General features: G+C 39.0%; 1 non-coding gene across 1 annotated transcript; it reads left to right on the top strand.

Annotated features, from left to right (window-relative positions):
- Nucleotides 1-5,784: 5,784 nt before the first annotated feature.
- TRNAI-UAU (transfer RNA isoleucine (anticodon UAU)) lies at nt 5,785-5,856 on the top strand. The gene has a single exon. It is a non-coding gene; the product is annotated as a tRNA-Ile (tRNA).
- The last annotated feature ends 3,833 nt before the right edge of the window (nt 5,857-9,689 follow it).

Consider the following 9,689-nt stretch of genomic DNA (forward strand, 5'->3'; position numbering starts at 1 on the left):
GAACTCAAGTCCTGTGCTGGCTGAGGAATGATGGAGAGTATTATTACAAGGGCAACATAAAATGAAAATTATTATATTTCTAATCCTATAAAGGAAAGACAACCAGTATTTAATAAGAGGATGAACACTGGGAGAATCAGCCCTGCCCCCCAAAAACTGACAGTTGTTTTAAAGACACATCCCATACTTGCCTCCATTCTTTACCTCAGAGAAGCAAAAGCCATTGTACTTCCAACATTCTGTATACCATAGATGGAAGAGGAGAAGGATCAAGATTCGTCCTTCATATTTCATAATGAATGAAAATATTCATATTCCAATYAGCATTAACAGTACAGATGCCACCAACTAGACCCAAGAAGGTCTCCCAACACCAGTAGTTTCACTCAATATGAAGAGAACAGTCAGAAATCTAGAAATCCTAGGAATCCACTATTGCTGTTGCTTTTAATTAGGAACTGTTCATAACCATACCTGTGGTGATATACATCCGAATAAAGCTGTGAGTATATTTTCATGCCACAGAGATGTAGCAGGCTTTTGGCTTTCCTAACTTTTCCTTCTTTATAGAGTAAAAATTCTACATTTGCCATGTTTCTCTATGAGAATGGATTTGGGGAATAATTAAGATGTTTGCAYTGGGAAGAAGCCTTCATGCTAGTGTTGAGTGAGTTGATATGACCACATGTGGGAATACTAGTTAGAATCTGAAGGTCAAATTACCTGTAGTATAGACAAGCCTTCAGACAGATGTAATGAGAAGTACTTTCTATTTCATATAACCAGAAAATTTAGTTTGGGGATTTAATAGTGTTACTTTCTTTACCCTCTGCACAGAATTTGAAGTCTCTTATGCTTTTTGCCAAAACGACTTGTTTGAAGAATATGAAAGCTCTAACTGTTTTGCCAATGGGATCTTCACCCTGTCAATGACTTTCTTGATCTTAGATAAATCCCCTAAATCTCTCTGAGACACATTTAGTACTTCCCACGGATTATAGCCAATATAATGGATTATGGCTATCCCTTAAAGCTGAAATTTGAATTATTTAAATTAAAAACATGAAAAAATGATTCTTTTGCCACCTATCTGTCCCTTCTGCCATCATCACCTATATATTCTACTCTGCTGATTCCTTTCCCAATGTTCTCTCATGCAGGCAGAAGAATAAAAGAGAACAAATAGATCATCYGCTAATATATACTCTTTGATATGCCCTTTTAGGCAACTTGTTTGTCAAAGCAATAAATTTGTTCAGATTTTGGATGTGTTCAGATTTTGGAGGGACAAATGCTTTTCTCAACATGCCTCAAACACACAGCCTAGACAACCCAAAATGTCTGTCTGACTTGAATTTGTACAGGCATGCAATTGAGAGTCTAGTCTTGAGGTGGTGAGAAATTGAGATAGAAGAGATGGAGAAAATGACAACATTTCAGGAGGTAAGTGAAGTTTTCATGGGAACATTGATACTGAAGATATTTTGAATGACTGAGATTTGGCTTTGGAAGTGGAGCCTCCTTGAATTCAAGAAAAAAATAGAGTCAAACTAACTGTTAAGGAAAATTAATAGTAAGGGACATTTTAAGGGAATGCTCAGAGATTCCTTTGGAAATGCTAATGCATACCACAGCCGTTGTTGACTCACTGAAGTGCACTTTACATAAACACACACACACACACACACACACACACACACGGACTTTATGAAAAATAAAATGTAGTACTTTATTTTGATATGTTTTAATTGGATTGAAGTGTTGTTCATGTGATACAGAACTTGCCTGTGGTTGCATAAAAGGAAAGATTTGACATTGTCCATTTTACGTCTTAATGACCCAGATAATCTGCTAGTACAAATAAGCATAACTGACTGAAACAATAATCTCAGCCTTCTCAGRTTTGGCTGGAGGAGTAGCCAATGCCTAAAACTCAGAAATGGGTAAATTCATGCTATTTGTCTTTATCCAGTGTAGCTCTTYCCTATTGTGTTTTTGGTCAGCTGGAAATCATTATCCTGCCTGTCATTTAGACTCACAGTCAAGRTGCTGCCTTGGAACCACATTTCTGTGGAACCTCTGTATTCATRTTTAATTATTTTCTGAAGGTTCTTTCTGGATAAAATCTTGTCTTCATGGATAAAATTCATCTAGCCCAACATCATTTTATAACTCAATAACTCTYGCAATATCATTTTCTCTGCACTTTGTCCTGTTCATACATGAGCAGAGTGTTGTTTCAATGATAGCTTGTAGTTTGGCTAGCCTGATATTTGTCTACATAGCCCTTCTACTGGCTTATAATATTGCATTAAACATAAGTTACTTATCCTCACACTCACAGCCTTTTACACACTATGCTTTCCCTAATCCTAGTGCTAGTGGGAGGTCAAATTCACATTGCCAGTCAGTTTAGGTTACTAGTATCGATTTGGTTAGATTTCCAAATAAGTTTGCTTCTCTTCTATTTTGCCACTGATGCTTAAAAAAAAAAAAAAAAAAAGACTCATTATTCTTCTTCCAGTTCCTCCTCTGAACTCTGTAGGGATACTTCTAACTGTAGGGATATGAACAAATAAGTGTGTGTGTGCATTGGACTATTTTCATGGACTTTGTCAGTTCTGGGAAATGAGCAGGATCTGAGTACTGGCAGCATCTAGCCATCATCTCCCCCTCTCCATCTTCCAAACCTATAATGGAAAAAAAAATAAAATAAAACCCTTAGATGCATAAGGTTTATTTTCACCAGGGCAATCTGCTATATATGAACAATTCAAAGGACTCATCTATATYTGAGTTACTTTAAGATACTGAAGCAATGCCAAAGTAGTATGAACTATGCAGACCTTTAGTGGATGTTTTGTGGGTGCAAGGAAAACAAGGCTGGACCTTTGCCAAAATCAAGATAATACTTACCGTGCTAGAAAGAGCAATTCAGAGACTGGGCCATGGATAATTAGTCTCATTAGTGTTGCCTTCCCAGAAATGTAATGAGGTTATTTTTCTCACTAAAATCCATACTTCATTCATGTCTGTACTAGTAGCACCATGACTGTGTTACCAGAACAGGCAACTTATAACAAARTCTTACTTTTGTCTATATGTTTTACGAATATTCTTCAGTAGATATCACTTCTATTATCTGCTTTAGCTTATTGTGCCTACTTTTTGAAACAAGCTAGGAGTATATGACTACCATTAATTTATAGATAACTGTCAGGGCTGGGAATTCCTCCAACAGGCTTCAGTATAGATGTGTTTTATCAGTGGAGTTTAAATTAAAGCAACTGCAAAAGTACTAGGATTACTCTCCCTCCCTCCCCAAGAYACAAGCGTGTTCTGAACCTAGATCAATAAAGATCCTGCCTCAGAGGATGCATTGCGATTTACGTTAATGTATGTTATGGGAAAATGATAGTCCTACTTCTGTCAGGTTTAGAATAGCCAAGAATTATTTCCATCCACCCTTTCAAACATGAAAAATGCTACAAAATGCAACTTTTATTTGGCAATTGTTGTCACAGACTTTTTTACAGCACTTTTCCCTCAGACTAAATTGCAAGAATTTGTGGCTTTCTAAGCAACGTAAGGTCTGTTGAAATAGTCTAGGTCATTACGCCTGCACTGAAATTTCAACAGCTAGCAAGAAAATGTATTGCCATGCAAAATTGCTCTCACAACAATTTAATCCAAAAGGTCATTGGAATCAGGAATGCCAGTGCTTTGCTTCAAAGCACAAAAAAAGGGAGGGGGTGAAGAAAAAGGACAAAGGGATTTCTGTAAATGTTTCTTGAACAAAACTTGTGAATTCAATCCTCTTGCCAGCAAAAGAGATTAAAAGCTTCTGGAAGCTTCCTAAGCACTCAGTCAAGTTCATGATACTGTTTTGTGCCCTGAAGAAAATTGTAGCCATTTGTTTAAGCAATGAAGTTTCCATCTGTTCCATCTTGGTTTAAAGAAGCAGTATATTTTCAAAAACCTCAAGGCAATGTTTACTGAAAGCATAAAATGTCCCTGAAGTGACATCAGAGAAGCAAAATATAGATGGGAGAATTTTAAAGCTCAGGAAAATGCAGTTATGGTTTCATCCACACACATATGCATAAATTTGTCTGTATGTATAGATAAACAATAACAAGGGACGGAAGGAGCCCTGGATTTACTTTAAAAATGTAACTAAATGGTTGATTTCAGCTGGCATACCTTATTATCAGAGAATCTCTCTAAATAAACGCATTTTTACTTTGCTTAGCAAGCAGAAACTAAATAAAACATCAACTCACATGTACTTTATGAAATATTCAAATTCTGTATTGTGTTACATCTTTAGTTCATATATATTTAACGGTTTATTTGGGTAATTTTGGAACAATGTGAAAAGTCTAAAGATAAACTCTAAACTGGGGTAATTGAGGCTAATTTTATTTACACTACCTACCACCTACAGAAATGTTAATAAAATGAATTGAAATACAACCTTTCACTGCACGGTTTAGGATAGTTGACAACAAACTCCCTGGTAGTCTCTTGCCCTCTCAAGATGCACTCAGAATGATTTACTTTGAGTCAATCTCTTGAACTAACTTTGATTCCATTAGACTAAGAAAGGTATAAATTCTAATATCCTGTGGCATCAGCTACGTAAAAACATCCAGTATCTTCCAAAGTCCCAGGCACTGAGGAACCTTTAGGAGTTGTAGTTGAGGTATTTATTTAGGGATTGCCATATCTAATTGAGCAACTTTTGTATCATGCTGCCTCAGTTACGAAAACAAGGGTCCTATGTGTTTTAAATACAGAAACAGACTTGCTGCTTGTTGACAGACACAAAATTCCTTTAACTCAAGGCATAATTCAATCCAGTGGKTTATCACTGGCGTACTTGAACAGCAAGCTCTTGATTCCTTTCTTACGCGATGTGCTTAGGACGACCGGTATCTAACCATGAGTACGACAGCTGAGCTGCAAATAGTACTCCTGGTGTAAAATATAACAACAGTAAGAAACACAGAGACAGAAAAGCAAATGAAGTGGGATTGCACAGGAGACAGAGCAAAAGCTGAAGRGATTGAACATGGAACTTAGACTCGCACAGGTTTGAGGAGGAAGGTGTTCAAATACCTTGATGGGAGATCTCCCCTTCCCCCTAGCCACTAATGGGAGTACTTACTTACTGCACTATGGAGAAATAGGGGTGAGAGAGAGCTAATTCTAACTYGGTGCTTAAAGTAGCCTGGAAAAAAATGTGTATGAGCAGATTTGTTGCCATCAGCACATCTACTTATCTTACTGGCAAGCAACTATGTCTTTCTCCAGGCCTCAAAATCTTCAGTCAGCCTCTACATCAACACTCATCCTGCAGATTTTCACTGCTTCCTTCTTTGGGATTCTCATTCTTTGCTGGGTACTGTTATGAAGGAGTTAATCTGTCTTACTAGATGCTTTCTGTTTCCTCTCTCACATCTTATATTCTTTAATACTAGGCTTCTGGGAGCAAAAGTTGGAGCTCTTTCCACCTTTTGCAGTAGCCCCCTTAGCTTTTCTGCTCCTGGTCAGGAGGCAGTGGGGTAGCCAGCCAGGTAGATGGAAAACCTCCAGTGGAGGAGCTAAAAATACGCAGTCACTGACATGCTATTTTGAAGCTGTGTTCTCTAGTTCTCTGATTTGCTACAGTCTGGACTATTCTAAGCACTATTAAATGCAGTTTGCATATACTGTACATTTACTGTGTATACACTAGGGGGTATATCCAGCACAGTTACAAACTTAACATTGTGGGGTARAGGGATAGTGTAGTGGTTATCACATCAGCTTTATATGCTGAATGGTCCTGGGTTCAAGCCCCAGGTGGAACCAGCACCAGGAARTCTYTGGGAGTTTGGACTAGATGATCTCCAGAGGTCCCTTCCAACCTTAATTATTCTGTGATGGTCAGCTCTGTAAACTAGCTACAAGCATAGCCACTCTGCCGGTAAGACTGAAAAGTTACACTTACCTTATGTCAGCTGACTGTAGCTTTCAGGCATCCCATTGATCTATGCATCCAGATGTAAGCCTAAATCTAGATTCTCATACTGTGAGTGAACCTTGCTGTGCTATTACCTGGCTTCTCAATGACTTTCATTAGATTTGTGTTATACAGCAATTGTAGTAGATAAAGGCTAAAGAAACAGATTCAATACTTGAATCAATTTTTTAACAAATGACTTCTAAAATAAAGACCTTGCAATTTCAGATCTTTGAGTCCAAATAACACTGAAAGAGCTTGTAGAAAAATGGTAACAATGGAATTATATTAACACTTAAGCTTATCAGCAGCTATTCTGTTTCTGCAGTTTCTTAGTATTACACATTTTCTGCTGTAAGAATATATATGTTAGGCTATTCAGGGCTGTTTGGTGTGTGTGTGTGTGTGTGTGTGTGTGTGTGTGTGAAGCCTGGATACAATTTATTAAGTGGCAGTAATATTACAAACAGTATTGATTTTGAAATGTTTCCCACACGATGCTTGGCAACGTTTCTTTAGATGAACCATTTGATTTTACTAGAACAGAGGTCGTAGTTCRTATCATGTTACAGTATCATAAATGAAAGTCGTCAGCGATATTATTTCAGATTTTACCTGTAGTAGCCAACCACAATATCTGGACAAACCTAGCTTCATATCTAACTGATTTGTTTCACACAATTATAAATACTTGAGATATTAGCAGCTGAGAAGTTTGAGAACACCTGCAACCTACCTGCTGTGCCATTTAGCGCATTTCGTGAGGCCTTTCCATACTAAAAGCAAAGAGATAACAAAGATGAAGCCTTAGCAATTTAAGATAACCAATCAATTCCACCAACCCATTTACCTACCAATGAATGAAGAATAGATAAGGTATTGAAGATTTTTCTGTAACAGACATGAGGTTAAGAGAAAGCACCTATAATACTATTACTAATCTTAGGAATGTTGAGAAGTAAATCATACTAAGAATAATGCTGGATAGGCTTGATAATAGTTGGCTTTATTCAAAATCAACAATCACAATTTTAGTGCATAAATCAAAACTGCAGCATGTAAAATAGATCTATCTTTCAATCTCCAAACTGATCTGTCTCTAAAGAACTGTGGCTTACTCCTGTTCATTTCACAATTTCAAAATTAGCTTGGTAGGTTGGTGGTGTAACTTTCTCTAGAAACAAAGAAAACTACACCTCATAGTCAGAAGTCATGAAAGTAGGAAATATATCTTCAGGAATGGAGACTGCACAACCTCTCTGGGCAGCCTGTTCCAGTGTGTGACCACCCTTATAGTAAAAAAGCTTTTTTCTTATGCTTAAATAAAATTTCCTGTATTTCAATTTGTGCCCGTTGCCTCTCGTCCTGCCACTGGGTATTACTGGGAAGAGTCTGTCTCCATCTTCTCTACTCCTCCCAGTAAGACATTTAGACACATTGATAAGWTTCCTTCTCAGTTTTCTCTTCCCCAGGCTGAGCAGTTCCAGCTCTTTCAACCTCTTTTCATATGAGAGATTTTCCAGTCCCTTAATCATCTTCATAGTCCTTTACTGGACTTGATGCAGTTTGTCTGTACCTCTCCTGTCTTGAGGAGCCCAGCACTGGCCACATCACTCCAGGTGTGGCTTCACCAGGGCTCAGTAAAGTGGAAGGATCATGTCCATCAATCTACTGGCAACACTACCTAGTGCAGCCCAGGATAGCATTGGCCTTTGCTGCAGGGATGCATTGCTGGCTTGTATTCAACTTATTATCCACCAGTACCCCCAAGGCCTTCTCTGCCAAGCTCCTTTCCAGCCTATCCTGATACATGGGGTTATTCCTCCCCAGGTGCAAGACTTAGCACTTTGTTGAACTTCATGACGTTCCTCTCTGCCCATTTCTCCAGCCCTGCTGAATGCCAGCACAATGATTTGGTTCATCAGCCACTCCTCCCAGTTTTGTATCATCTCTGAATTTGCTGAGTGTGCACTCTGTTTCATCAGACAGGTTGTTAACGAAGATCCAAACAGTATGTCCTCAGGGCTGATTCATGGGGTACACCACTGGTGACTGGCTGCAAGTTGGACTTCATGCCATTGGTCATAACTATCTGGGCCTGGTAGTTCAGTTTTCAATCTATCTCACTGTCTGTTTACCCAGCTAGTAGTTCATCAGTTTGTCTATGAGGATATGATGGAAGACAGTCTCAAAAGCCTTGCTAAAGTCAAGATAAACAACATCCACTGCCATCCCTTCATCCACCAAGCCAGTCAACTCATCATAGAAGGTTATTAGGCTTGTCAGGCATGATTTCACTTGTTTAAATCCGTACTGACTACTCCTGATCACCTTCTTGTCCTTCATATGTTTGTATATGGCTTCCAATATTATTTGCTCAAGGAACTTCCCAGGGATCAACGTGAGATTGCTTGGTTTGTAGCTCCCCAGATCTTCTTTCTTGTCTTTCTTGAAGATAGAGGTGAATTTTGCATTCTTCTAGTCCTCAGGAACCTCTCCTGATCACCATGACCTTTCAAAGAAACTTCTAGCCTTCAGCATTGTGGGAGCCTTCATTTCCCAGTTGCGTAAGCACAGACTCTGCCTGGCCTTCAGTGCAGCTGGGATTTGGCCTCTTGAAACTGAAGTGGCTCAGAGAAGATCTGGTCAGTCTTTTTCATCCCCCTGACGCTGTGCAGCCTGCTGTCCTCCTCCAGCAGCTTGGTCACTCAGCAAAAGAGACCCCCTGTGGGTGAGGATCCCATCTCCACAGCCCTGCCTCAGCAGAAGCCCTGGGTACCCCACAGCCCTGGTCTGCAGGGCTGCATCCTCCCGTGGGGCTTGGTCTGGCTGAGGCCTCTGAGGGACTGGGGGAGCTGCCCCCACAGACAGCAGAGACCGTGCCCTGCRGCATGTCCCACCATCACAGAGTTCTGTACACTGCTCCCTGCAGAGCTTCTGGCTCCTCCTGTGCACCTCTCTGTGCAAACTGTTTTCTCTGCTGCTCAAACACAAATTTGTGCTCATCAAAAAAGTAGAATCATCTATACTTTGTGATTAATGGCATTATTTTTTTGTCCTCAGGAAAAGGAATTCTGTCTCTAAGACTGCTGTTACCTGCCTACTACACTTAGATCCACAGCCAACATAAGCTAATGGTTTGAACATCTTAGCGCAAAAGTATTTGAACATTCAGAAATAAATATATCTACCATCCTGCAACTCCTTTGCTTACATTAACACAGCAGATGTGGCAATTTTTCTGGTGAGTGCATTAGTAACTCTAGGAAATTGTAATTCCTAGTATCAAAAAGGTAAGTTWGGGGTGGAAGGAGACTCCAACCATGTTGTGATGAGATACGGTAATTTACACTGCTGCCTGAGAAGAAATACAGTCAATAGCCTGACACTTATGTGTTTTACTGTTTCACAAATTATAATTTCCATTTGATTTACAACCAGATATCAAGTGTTTTGCTACCAGTACACTACTAGACAATACAATAAATATGCAGCTTTATTTATKAAGAACCTTGTTTTTTACTTTAAAATGTTTGACTTTGTCATGGGAGAGAAAGGATGTAGATCTCTGAGAAAAATGTGAATCATAATTTGTTGATGTATCAATGGACACTTAGTTATATTCTCAGCTGCTTTTTACAAATATTCTTTTGTTTAATTATGCTGAACTCTTTAGTTAAAT

The sequence above is a fragment of the Rhea americana genome, unplaced genomic scaffold (assembly GCF_003343005.1).
Source record: "Rhea americana isolate MKP2758 unplaced genomic scaffold, rheAme1 scaffold_29, whole genome shotgun sequence".
Taxonomy (NCBI): domain Eukaryota; kingdom Metazoa; phylum Chordata; class Aves; order Rheiformes; family Rheidae; genus Rhea; species Rhea americana.